This window comes from Bombina bombina, chromosome 2, assembly GCF_027579735.1.
Source record: "Bombina bombina isolate aBomBom1 chromosome 2, aBomBom1.pri, whole genome shotgun sequence".
Taxonomy (NCBI): Eukaryota; Metazoa; Chordata; class Amphibia; order Anura; family Bombinatoridae; genus Bombina; species Bombina bombina.
In genome coordinates this window covers 54,367,273-54,381,881 of record NC_069500.1, presented here as the reverse complement: position 1 = coordinate 54,381,881, position 14,609 = coordinate 54,367,273, and positions in this window count along the sequence as shown.

Below are 14,609 nucleotides of genomic sequence, written 5' to 3'. Positions count from 1 at the left end.
ACTCAGCAGGACAGGTGGCCGGCAGCAGGGGCAGGCAGCAGGGGCAGGCAGGAGGTAGGTGAGGTCTGGAGGACCTTTTTTTTGGAGTATATATATATATATATACACACTACACACAGGTAAATGTTGAGCCCTGTTTTATATATATATATATATATATATATATATTTTTTTTTTTTTTTAAATAGTGCAGCAGCTATGTGGGGGGGGGGGTGAGTGGGCCTCTTTGCCCTAAAATGCCGGGCCTTTTTTTGATCCCAGTCCGGCCCTGAATCCCTCCTATACTGTCCTGTACAGGTTTATAAAAAAAACTAGCTAGGACATGTTTTCAAAATATTCTTCACTTTTATATGACAATTAGTGCATTTTTTTTTTTTTTTTAATATGTGTTCCCCTTTAATATATTTCCAAATATGTTTTTTTTTTTTTTATTTTTTTTTTTTTATTGAGGTAATAAATTGGCATACATATACAAAATTGCAGCGGTATATAACATGAAACTGGATATGCTTATAGCCTGTTACCTTGTATAGGCTACACAGTAATAGACATAACATACAGTCTTAGTTGTGCTAAGCAAAGCGAAAAACAAACCACCTGCTGCAGAGATAAGAAAGGAACAATAATTCAAGGAAATGCCAATATCAATGTTAAACCTTCTTATCAATCTAAGAGGTCACTCTTGGACGACATCACAAAAAGTATTAAACATTTATAACTGAAGGTTACCCCCATGTTCAGAGGCCTCTCATGGACCTCAGCATTGAAACCTCAGAATTTCATTGTGTTGCCTGGTGTGGTTGTTAAGTAGGGGGAAAATAAGATTTCTTTTCAATTAAGTGAGTTTACCAAATGAGCCTAGGGTGTATAAGCCTGGTTGGAGACATACCATAGGTGTTAGTTTATCAACAAAGGAGCTACATAAAGTTGTGGGGGAGAACATAAGTTACAAGGAATACAGGTTACTGTTCCTAAGGTATTAGGTATTAGGTAGGGAAGCATGGAAGGCATGCACTCATATGATGTAGCTAATAAAGAGATAAGATTGCTGTTGCTAAGAAAGAGATAAGATTGCTGTAGCTAATAAAGAGATAAGATGATAGAATGCTGTAGCTAATAAAGAGATAAGATGATAGAATGCCTGACGGTAACAGAAATGGGAGATAATATACAGCTAACCCATTTGTGAACCAATGATGAAGTTTCTTGGAAGGTGTTATTATTAGAACCGTTATTACCTATATATGGGTCATGAGACATCTACGAACCCCCAGACACACACAGGATCCCGCCATCCCGGCCGCAAACAGCGCGACCCAGTGCATGCCAATGGGAAATAGAAAATAGAAATTCTCATATAGGTCTCAGAGGACTAGAGTATAAAATAACATTGGTCAAATTGTTGCTACAAGGTGAGGAGGATTAAATATATTTGTCCTGCAAATATGCATTAGAAAAGGGTTAAACATCCACAATTAGTTGTGTTATCAGGGTAATCCAGGATTCACAGCTACAGCACTTTTACAATATTTGACCTGTAATGAGCATAGTAGATACACATTCAACCCCTATTGCAATAACCAGCTGGACAGTGTGAGATAAATGTCCTCAACATGAGTTCCTAGTGCTTTACAACATCTCAGCCTGATAGGTACAAGATCACTGTAGGAGTTATAGACCTCAAAGCATGGAAAATGTGGCTAGTAGCCATATAACAAAAACAGTATAGGTATATTTGCTTGTCCTGCATTTATATACAGGGAGTGCAGAATTATTAGGCAAATGAGTATTTTGACCACATCATCCTCTTTATGCATGTTGTCTTACTCCAAGCTGTATAGGCTCGAAAGCCTACTACCAATTAAGCATATTAGGTGATGTGCATCTCTGTAATGAGAAGGGGTGTGGTCTAATGACATCAACACCCTATATCAGGTGTGCATAATTATTAGGCAACTTCCTTTCCTTTGGCAAAATGGGTCAAAAGAAGGACTTGACAGGCTCAGAAAAGTAAAAAAATAGTGAGATATCTTGCAGAGGGATGCAGCACTCTTAAAATTGCAAAGCTTCTGAAGCGTGATCATCGAACAATCAAGCGTTTCATTCAAAATAGTCAACAGGGTCGCAAGAAGCGTGTGGAAAAACCAAGGCGCAAAATAACTGCCCATGGACTGAGAAAAGTCAAGCGTGCAGCTGCCAAGATGCCACTTGCCACCAGTTTGGCCATATTTCAGAGCTGCAACATCACTGGAGTGCCCAAAAGCACAAGGTGTGCAATACTCAGAGACATGGCCAAGGTAAGAAAGGCTGAAAGACGACCACTACTGAACAAGACACACAAGCTGAAACGTCAAGACTGGGCCAAGAAATATCTCAAGATATTTTCTAAGGTTTTATGGACTGATGAAATGAGAGTGAGTCTTGATGGGCCAGATGGATGGGCCCGTGGCTGGATTGGTAAAGGGCAGAGAGCTCCAGTCCGACTCAGACGCCAGCAAGGTGGAGGTGGAGTATTGGTTTGGGCTGGTATCATCAAAGATGAGCTTGTGGGGCCTATTCGGGTTGAGGATGGAGTCAAGCTCAACTCCCAGTCCTACTGCCAGTTTCTGGAAGACACCTTCTTCAAGCAGTGGTACAGGAAGAAGTCTGCATACTTCAAGAAAAACATGATTTTCATGCAGGACAATGCTCCATCACACGCGTCCAAGTACTCCACAGCGTGGCTGGCAAGAAAGGGTATAAAAGAAGAAAATCTAATGACATGGCCTCCTTGTTCACCTGATCTGAACCCCATTGAGAACCTGTGGTCCATCATCAAATGTGAGATTTACAAGGAGGGAAAACAGTACACCTCTGAACAGTGTCTGGGAGGCTGTGGTTGCTGCTGCACGCAATGTTGATGGTGAACAGATCAAAACACTGACAGAATCCATGGATGGCAGGCTTTTGAGTGTCCTTGCAAAGAAAGGTGGCTATATTGGTCACTGATTTGTTTTTGTTTTGTTTTTGAATGTCAGAAATGTATATTTGTGAATATTGAGATGTTATATTGGTTTCACTGGTAAAAATAAATTATTGAAATGGGTATATATTTGTTTTTTGTTAAGTTGCCTAATAATTATACACAGTAATAGTCACCTGCACACACAGATTTCCCCCTAAAATAGCTATAACTAAAACAAACTAAAAACTACTTCCAAAACTATTCAGCTTTGATATTAATGAGTTTTTTGGGTTCATTGAGAACATGGTTGTTGTTCAATAATAAAATTAATCCTCAAAAATACAACTTGCCTAATAATTCTGCACTCCCTGTACAATTCCAGCAGCTAATGATGTACAAGCCTACCAAACATTTACCTAAATGAAAAATATCTGTAGTAGGCTGAACTGACAGTCTTAGAAGATTTATAACTAGTTGGGACAGCAGCAGTAACAATAACACAAGGATCATGACTAGGAAAATACACCTAGTAAGAGCAGTAAAAAAAATAAAAAATAAAACCTTGCAGTTCCAAGTGCTAATAACGTGAATAGTGTTTCTCAGAGGTGTCCCATTCTAGATCACAAGAGTCAATTTAGCAGGTGATGGTGGTACAAAACGTATGCTCAACACCTTTACCCACTTATTTATTAATATTTAGCCTACCCCATTTTATTGCACACAATCCTAGAGCGCTGTCTGTGACTCTGAGGTAGGCTATCTGCTAAACTATACAAAGCCGTGTCTAAGATGTGAGCCATATCGGGCATGTGCCATACCCTTTGCAGCGCCTGCTGCGTACTCTGTGTGTCCTGAATAACTGCCGGTGGGATGATGTGTGAGAGCCCCAGTTTCATCCAGGCCAAACTGTTCAGCGGCAACGAGCGCACAACACAGGGGACAATAGCAGATTGGGCAGGAGCAGTGAGATTTGCCTTGACCGGCTTGTCGGGGTTCCTTGTGTCAATTGACATTAACTCTCTCTTCCTTACAGCAGTGTCCATGGGAGGTAAGTCAATCTGCAGCATTAACCCCTTAATGACCACAGCACTTTTCCATTTTCTGTCCGTTTGGGACCAAGGCTATTTTTACATTTTTGCGGTGTTTGTGTTTAGCTGTAATTTTCATCTTACTCATTTACTGTACCCACACATATTATATACCGTTTTTCTCGCCATTAAATGGACTTTCTAAAGATACCATTATTTTCATCATATCTTATAATTTACTATAAAAATTTTTATAAAATATGAGGAAAAAAATTGAAAAAAACACACTTTTTCTAACTTTGACCCCCAAAATCTGTTACACATCTACAACCACCAAAAAACACCCATGCTAAATAGTTTCTAAATTTTGTCCTGAGTTTAGAAATACCCAATGTTTACATCTTCTTTGCTTTTTTTGTAAGTTATAGGGCCATAAATACAAGTAGCACTTTGCTATTTCCAAACCATTATTTTTCAAAATTAGCGCTAGTTACATTAGAACACTAATATCTTTCAGGAATCTCTGAATATCCATTGACATGTATATATTTTTTTTAGTAGACATCCCAAAGTATTGATCTAGGCCCATTTTGGTATATTTCATGCCACCATTTCACCGCCAAATGCGATTAAATACAAAAAATCGTTCACTTTTTTACAAATTTTTTCACAAACTTTTGGTTTCTCACTGAAATTATTTACAAACAGCTTGTGCAATTATGGCTTAAATGGTTGTAAATTCTTCTCTGGGATCCCCTTTGTTCAGAAATAGCAGACATATATGGCTTTGGCGTTGCTTTTTAGTAATTAGAAGGCTGCTAAATGCCACTGCGCACTACACGTGTATTATGCCCAGCAGTGAAGGGGTTAATTATGGAGCATGTAGGGAGCTTCTAGGGTTAATTTTAGCTTTAGTGTAGTGTAGTAGACAACCCCAAGTATTGATCTAGGCCCATTTTGGTATATTTCATGCCACCATTTCACCGCCAAATGCGATCAAATTAAAAAAAAGTTACATTTTTCACAATTTTAGGTTTCTCACTGAAATCATTTACAAACAGCTTGTGCAATTATGGCACAAATGGTTGTAAATGCTTCTCTGGGATCCCCTTTGTTCAGAAATAGCAGACATATATGGCTTTGGCGTTGCTTTTTGGTAATTAGAAGGCCGCCAAATGCCGCTGCATTTCACACGTGTATTATGGCTAGCAGTGAAGGGGTTAATTATGTAGCTTGTAGGGAGCTTGCAGGGTTAATTTTAGCTTTAGTGTAGAGCTCAGCCTCCCACCTGAAACATGAGACCCCCTGATCCCTCCCAAACAGCTCTCTTCCCTCCCCCACCCCCCAATTGTCCCCGCCATCTTAAGTACTGGCAGAAACTCTGCCAGTACTAAAATAAAAGCTATATTTGGGCTTTTTTTGTGGTTTTTTTATAGCATATTTACATATGCTGCTGTGTAGGATCCCCCCTTAGCCCCCAGCCTAACTGATCCCCCACCAAAGAGCTCTCTAACCCTCCCCCTCTGCCTTAATGGGCACCATCTTGGGTACTGGCAGCTGTCTGCCAGTACCCAGTTTAGTGAAAAAATGTGCCTTTTTTAAAAAAAAAAACCCTTTTCTGCAGTGTAGCCCCCCCCCCCCCAAGATCAACCCCCCACCCCTTCCACATCTCTTAGCTGTTTATTTACAGCTTTCAAAAAGTTATTTTGTTGTACTTTTTAAACTTTATTTTTCTGTAGTGTAGCGGTTCCCTCCCGCTCCCGCCCCGTGCACGCGCCCGCCCGCCGCCCCCCGTGCACGCGCGCGCTCCCGTGCGCGCTCCCGCCCCTCCCGCCCCCGATCCCGCCCCCCTCCACTCCACTGGGCACATCGATAGCCGCCCACCCGCCTCCCAGACTTGCTCCCACCCACCAACGATACCGGCCACCGATGTCCGGTGCAGAGAGGGCCACAGAGTGGCTCTCTCTGCATCGGATGGCCAAGGAGGGTTATTGCAGGATGCCTCCATATCGAGGCATCACTGCAATAACCGGAAAGCAGCTGGAAGCGAGCAGGATCGCTTCCAGCTGCTTTCCAGACCAAGGACGTACGCCACACGTCCTCGGTCATTAACTGTATTTTTTTTGAGGACGTGTGGCGTACGTCCTTGGTCCTTAAGGGGTTAAAGGGACATGAAACCCAATTTTTTTCTTCCATGATTTAGAAAGATCATACAATTATAAAAAACTTTCTAATTTACTTCTATTATCTAATTTGCTTCCTTCTCTTGATATTCTTTGCTGAAAATCATATCTAGATATGCTTAGTAGCTTCTGATTGGTAGCTGCACATAGATGCCTCCTGTGATTGGCTCACCATGTGCATTGCTATTTCTTAATTAAAGGATATCTAAAGAATGAAGCAAACCAGATAATAGAAGTAAATTGGAATGTTGTTTAAAATTGTATTCTCTACCTTAATCATGAAATAATTTTTTTGGGTATAGTGTCCCTTTAATGAGAGGCTATTGTCCATAGCAAGCTCCAGATTAGGCGATACCGCACTCGCAACAAAAAATGTTGCTCTGCTGAACTAGGTCACTGTCGCTCCTCCAAGCCGAATCCACTGCTCTCTCAAGCCTTACAAAGTGGCCATCCAGGATCTTGGCGATTTGCGCAAGTAGGTTTGCTCCCCCAGACTCCATCTGGTGCAATGGTAGGTAAATCCCCACTGATTAAATTATAACAGTGACTGGTGAGGTGCCACTGCTGCTTAAGGACAGGCCCGCAAAGGGTACCCGCCGGGGGGTCAGAAAAGATGATGACAGTCCTCATCATAGAATGGGAGCCCGGCTAGATTGAAGAAATTCTGCAGCCACGAGGTTGTAAAAATGGCCTCCGCTTCTGTGTGTTCAAGGTAAAACTCCGGTCCTGGGTCCAGGGAATAACACCAAGGGTTAAATTTGGCTTTCGCCTGCTGGTAGACAAGAGTTCAGGGTATGCTTGAGAAGTTTCTCGGGGTTCACTGCTTGAATACAAGGTGAATAAGGCTGTTTATGGCTTAATCAGGACCGGAGCAGCAAGATTGTGCGGCCATTCTCGAGCGCTCCAGACTCCGCCCCCCCCAATTAGTGCATTTTAGTATGAGCAGTGTTGTATTAGTAAACTATAGGTACATTACACTAAAAACTTCTCTATAAGACATATAAAAACAGTAAATACATTTGCATTTTTGCATGTAAAAGATAACATTCATTTAAACTGATTTTGATAGTAATAGGAACTGCAGATTTGTCTACAAATCATTCTTAAGAAAGATTAATTACTGGCTGATTAGAGCAACCTCAATTTATCTTTCTCTTTTTAGCTATCTATGGCCTAGATTTAGAGTTTGGCGGTAGCCGTGAAAACCAGCGTTAGAGGCTCCTAACGCTGGTTTTAGGCTACCGCCGGTATTTGGAGTCAGTCAGGAAAGGGTCTAACGCTCACTTTCCAGCCGCGACTTTTCCATACCGTAGATCCCCTTACGTCAATTGCGTATCCTATCTTTTCAATGGGATCTTTCTAACTCCGCTATTTAGAGTCGTGGCTGAAGTGAGCGTTAGAAATCTAACGACAAAACTCCAGCCGCAGAAAAAAGTCAGTAGTTAAGAGCTTTCTGGGCTAACGCCGGTTTATAAAGCTCTTAACTACTATGCTCTAAAGTACACTAACACCAATAAACTACCTATGTACCCCTAAACCGAGGTCCCCCCACATCGCCGCCACTCGATTAAATTTTTTTAACCCCTAATCTGCCGACCGCCACCTACGTTATACTTATGTACCCCTAATCTGCTGCCCCTAACACCGCCGACCCCTATATTATATTTATTAACCCCTAATCTGCCCCCCACAACGTCGCCGCCAGCTACCTACAATAATTAACCCCTAATCTGCCGATCGCAAAGCGCGGCCACCTACATTATAGCTATGTACCCCTAATCTGCTGCCACTAACACCGCCGACCCCTATATTATATTTATTAACCCCTAATCTGCCCCCTCAACGTCGCCTCCACCTGCCTACACTTATTAACCCCTAATCTGCCGAGCGGATCTCACCGCTACTATAATAAAGTTATTAACCCCTAATCCGCCTCACTCCTGCCTCAATAACCCTATAATAAATAGTATTAACCCCTAATCTGCCCTCCCTAACATCGCCGACACCTAACTTCAATTATTAACCCCTAATCTGCCGACCGAATCTCGCCGCTATTCTAATAAATGGATTAACCCCTAAAGCTAAGTCTAACCCTAACACTAACACCCCCCTAAATTAAATATAATTTAAATCTAACGAAATAAATTAACTCTTATTAAATAAATTATTCCTATTTAAAGCTAAATACTTACCTGTAAAATAAACCCTAATATAGCTACAATATAAATTATAATTATATTATAGCTATTTTAGTATTTATATTTATTTTACAGGCAACTTTGTATTTATTTTAACCAGGTACAATAGCTATTAAATAGTTAAGAACTATTTAATAGCTGAAATAGTTAAAATAATTACAAAATTACCTGTAAAATAAATCCTAACCTAAGTTACAATTAAACCTAACACTACACTATCAATAAATAAATTAAATAAACTACCTACAATTATCTACAATTAAACCTTACACTACACTATCAATAAATAAATTAAATACAATTCCTACAAATAAATACAATTAAAGGGACACTGTACCCAAATTTTTTCTTTTGTGATTCAGATTGAGCATGACATTTTAAGCATTTTTCTAATTTACTCCTTTTATCAATTTTTCTTCATTCTCTTGGTATCTTTATTTGAAATGCAAGAATGTAAGTTTAGATGCCGGCCCATTTTTGTTGAACAACCTGGGTTGTCCTTGTTGATTGGTGGATAAATTCATTCACCAATAAAAAAGTTGCTGTCCAGAGTACTGAACCCAAAACAAGCTTAGGTGCCTTCTTTTTCAAATAAAGATAGCAAGAGAACGAAGAAAAATTGATAATAGGAGTAAGTTAGAAAGTTGCTTAAAACTGCATGCTCTTTCTGAATTACAAAAGAAAAATTTTGGGTACAGTGTCCCTTTAAATAAACTAACTAAAGTACAAAAAATAAAAAAGAACTAAGTTACAAAAAATAAAAAAATATTTACAAACATTAGAAAAAAATTACAACAATTTTAAACTAATTACACCTACTCTAAGTCCCCTAATAAAATAACAAAGACCCCCAAAATAAAAAAAATGCCCTACCCTATTCTAAATTACAAAAGTTCAAAGCTCTTTTACCTTACCAGCCCTGAACAGGAGAATTCAGCTCTTTTGTCTGTAAAAAAAACACATACAATACCCCCCCCCCCCAACATTACAACCCACCACCCACATACCCCTAATCTAACCCAAACCCCCATTAAATAAACCTAACACTAAGCCCCTGAAGATCTTCCTACCTTGTCTTCACCATGCCAGGTTCACCGATTGATCCAGAAGAGCCTCCGATGACTTGATCCAAGCCCAAGCTGATGATTGGGCTTGATCCAAGCCCAAGCTGATGATTGGGCTTGGATTCTTGATTCTGATTGGCTGATGGAATCAGCCAATCAGAATCAAGTTCAATCCGATTGGCTGATCCAATCAGCCAATCAGATTGAGCTCGCATTCTATTGGCTCTTCCGATCAGCCAATAGAATGCGAGCTCAATCTGATTGGCTGATCAGTTGGACGTCGGAGGAAGAAGTTTGGTCTGCGCTGGAGGTCTTCACGATGGAGCCGTTCCTCATCGGATGAAGATAGAAAATGCCGCTTGGATCAAGATGGTTGCCGGTCTGGATCGCCTCTTCTTCCCGGATAGGATGAAGACTTTGGAGCCTCTTCTGGACCTCTTCAGCCGCAGAATTATGGATCGCCAGCCCCCGCTTGGGTTGGATGAAGATTTTGGAGCCAGGACCGATCGGTGATACCCGGTGAGGTGAAGATAAGGTAGGAAAATCTTCAGGGGCTTAGTGTTAGGTTCATTTAAGGGGGGTTTGGGTTAGATTAGGGATATGTGGGTGATAATGTATGTGGGTTGTAATGTTGGGGGGGTATTGTATGTGTTTTTTTACAGGCAAAAGAGCTGAATTCTTTGGGGCATGCCCCGCAAAGGGCCCTGTTCAGGACTGGTAAGGTAAAAGAGCTTTGAACTTTTGTAATTTAGAATAGGGTAGGGCATTTTTTTATTTGGGGGGTCTTTGTTATTTTATTAGGGGGCTTAGAGTAGGTGTAATTAGTTTAAAATTGTTGTAATATTTTTCTAATGTTTGTAAATATTTTTTTTATTTTTTGTAACTTAGTTCTTTTTTATTTTTTGTACTTTAGTTAGTTTATTTAATCATATTTATGTGTAGGTATTGTATTTAATTAATTTATTGATAGTGTAGTGTTAGGTTTAATTGTAGATAATTGTAGGTTTTTTATTTAATTAATTTATTGATAGTGTAGTGTTAGGTTTAATTGTAATTTAGGTTAGGATTTATTTTACAGGTAATTTTGTAATTTTTTTAACTATTTTAGCTATTAAATAGTTTTTAACTATTTAATAGCTATTATACCTGGTTAAAATAAATACAAAGTTACCTGTAAAATAAATATAAATCCTAAAATAGCTATAATATAATTATAATTTATATTGTAGCTATATTAGGATTTATTTACAGGTAAGTATTTAGCTTTAAATAGGAATAATTTATTTAATAAGAGTTAATTTATTTCGTTAGATTTAAATTATATTTAACTTAGGGGGGTGTTAGTGTTAGGGTTAGACTTAACTTTAGGGGTTAATACATTTATTAGAATAGCGGTGAGCTCCAGTCGGCAGATTAGGGGTTAATGTTTGAAGTTAGGTGTTGGCGATGTTAGGGAGGGCAGATTAGGGGTTAATACTATTTATTATAGGGTTATTGAGGCGGGAGTGAGGCGGATTAGGGGTTAATAACTTTATTATAATAGCGGTGCGGTCCGCTCGGCAGATTAGGGGTTAATAAGTGTAGGCAGGTGGAGGCGACGTTGTGGGGGGCAGATTAGGGGTTAATAAATATAATATAGGGGTCGGCGGTGTTAGGGGCAGCAGATTAGGGGTACATAGGGATAATGTAAGTAGCGGCGGTTTACGGAGCGGCAGATTAGGGGTTAATAATAATATGCAGGGGTCAGCGATAGCGGGGGTGGCAGATTAGGGGTTAATAAGTGTAAGGTTAGGGGTGTTTAGACTCGGGGTACATGTTAGGGTGTTAGGTGCAGACGTAGGAAGTGTTTCCCCATAGAAAACAATGGGGCTGCGTTAGGAGCTGAACGTGGCTTTTTTGCAGGTGTTAGGTTTTTTTTCAGCTCAAACAGCCCCATTGTTTCCTATGGGGGAATCGTGCACGAGCACGTTTTTTAAGCTGGCCGCGTCCGTAAGCACCGCTGGTATCGAGAGTTGAAGTTGCGGTAAATATGCTCTACGCTCCTTTTTTGGAGCCTAACGCAGCCATTCTGTGAACTCTCAATACCAGCGGTATTTAAAAGGTGCGGCCAGAAAAAAGCCAGCGTAGCTAAAGCACCCCTTTGGCCGCAGAACTCTAAATCTAGGCGTATGGTTGCTGTCCCTCTGTCTATCTGCATATCATTTGATTATCATTCTCAATCAGGCTTGTCCAGCATAAGGCCCAGGTTCCACAACATGACTTCCAATGGACTGTGTTTTCTTTGCTCTTTCAATTCTCCATATTACATATGTCTGCAACTCTGTAGAATTTCAGTGTCTTGATATCCTCAAGCAGCAAATGTGTGGTTATGGAATACAATTAGAGGTGATACACTATTACGGTATAATAATAAAAAATTTCATTATTTTACACAGATATGTGGATATTAACACTTTGCAAAAAAATAGCAAACAGCTTAGTAAAACAAATAATCTGGAGTATCTTTTATGATAGGATGGCAAACTTGATTTTCGATTAGCCAAATAAGCATACAAATTTGGGTGTGGCAAAAAGTTGGATCCTGCCGGATTCATGTCTAATTTAGACAGACATACACAAATTTAAATGTTTTCCACACAAACACATCCAGACACTTATGGATCCACCAATTTTTTTTACACATAAACATCTGGGTTCTCTCAGAACCAACACTTTTTTTTACAGAAAAACAACCGTATCCTGCAGGATCCATGTCTAATTTAGACAGATATACACAAATTTAAGTGTCTTTCACACAAACACATCCAGACACTTCTGGATCCACCAATTTTTTACACATAAACATCTGGGTCCTTTCAGAACCAACATTTTTTTAAAGAAAAACAGCCGGATCCTGTCGGATCCATGTCTAATTTAGACAGATATACACAAATTTAAGTGTTTTTTGCACACAAACACATCCAGACACTTCTGGATCCACCAATTTTTTGCACATAAATATCTGGGTTCTTTCAGAACCGACACTTTTTTTACAGAAAAACAACCGGATCTTGCCGGATCCATGTCTAACTTAGACAGATATACACAAATGTAAGTGTCTTTCACACAAACACATCCAGACAATTCTGGATCCACCAATTTTTTACACAAAAACATCTGGGTCCTTTCAGAACCAACACTTATTTACAGAAAAACAACCGGATACTGCTGGATACATGTCTAATTTAGACAGATATACACAAATTTAAGTGTTTTCCAAACAAACACATCCAGACACTTCTGAATCTACAAATTTTTTATACAAAAACATCTGGGTCCTTTCAGAACCAAAACTTTTTTACAGAAAAACAGCCGGATCCGGTCGGATCCATGTCTAGTTTAGAAAGAGATAAACACATTTAACTGTTTTACACACAAACACATCCAGACACTTGGATCCACCAATTTTTTACACAAAAAAATCTAGGTCCTTTCAGAACCAACATTTTTTTTAAAGAAAAACAGCCGGAACCTATTGGATCCATGTCTAATTTAGACAGATATACACAAATTTAAATGTTTTCCACACAAACACATCCAGACACTTCTGGATCCACCAATTTTTTAAACTAAAACATCTGGGTCCTTTCAGAACCAACACTTTTTTACAGAAAAACAGCTGGATCCTACCGGATCCTCATTTAATTTAGACAGATGTACACAAATTTAAATGTTTTCCACACAAACACATTCAGACACTTCTGGATCCACCAATTGTTTGCACATAAACATCTGGGTCCTTTCAGAACCAACACTTTTTTTTTACAGATAAACAGTCGGATCCTGCCGGATCCATGTCTAATTTAGACAGATATACACAAATGTAAGTGTTTTCCACATAAACACATCCAGTCACTTCTTGATCCAACAATTGTTTACAGATTAACATTTGGGTCCTTTCAGAACCAACACTTTTTTTACAGAAAAACAACTGGATCCTGCCGGATCCATGTCTAATTTAAACTGATATACACAAATTTAACTGTTTTCCACACAAACACATCCAGACACTTCTTGGTCCACCATTTTTTTACACAAAAACATCTGGGTCCTTTCAGAACCAACACTTTTTTACAGAAAAACAGCTGGATCCTGTCGGATCCATGTCTAATTTAGACAGATATACACATATTTAAGTGTTTTCCACACAAACACATCCAGACACTTCTGGATCCACCAATTTTTTTACACATAGACATCTGGGTCCTTTCAGAACCAACACTTTTTTTTACAGAAAAACAGCCGGATCCATGTCTAATTTAGACAGATATACATAAATGTATGTGTTTTCCACACAGACACATCCAGACACTTCTGTATCCAACTATATTTTACACAAAATCATCTGGGTCCTTTCAGAAGCAACACTTTTTATAAAATAAACAGTCGGATCCTGCCAGATCCATGTCTAATTTAGAGAATCCATGTTTAATTTAGACAGATACACAGAAATGTAACTGTTTTCCAGACAAACACATCCAAAAACTTCTGGATCCAACAATATTGTATACAAAAACATCTGGGTACTTTCAGAACCAACTCTTTTTTTACACAAAAATAGCTGGTCCTACCAGATCCATGTCTAATTTAGACAGATATAAACAAATTTAAGTGTTTTCCACACAAGCACATTCACACACTTCTGAATCCAACAATATTTTAGGTCCTTTCAGAACCAACACATTTTGTTTGTGTGTAAATATAGCACTGGATTCAGCAGAGAGTTAATTCTGGTAGGAACCTGGTGTTTTTGTGTACTATAGCTTTGGATCCAGGAGTGTCTGGATATGTTTGTGTTGAAAAGACTTGGATTTGTATGTACCTGTCTAAATTAGTCTCGGATCCGGCAGGATCTAGATGTTTAGTTGTAAAAAAGAGTTGATTCTGGTAGGATCCTGGTCTTTTGGTGAATAATAGCATTGGATACAGCAATGTCTAGATGAGTTTGTATGGAAAACATTTGGATTTTGTATGTGTCAGTCTAGATCAAATATGGATCAGGCATGGTCTGTCTATTTTCTGTAAAAAGAGTTGGTTCTCAGAGGATAAGACTTTTATGTCTAAAATAGCATTAGTTCAGGCAGTGTCTGAATGTTTTTGTGTGGAAAGCACTTACATTTATATGTGTCTGTCTCAATAAGACATGGATCAAG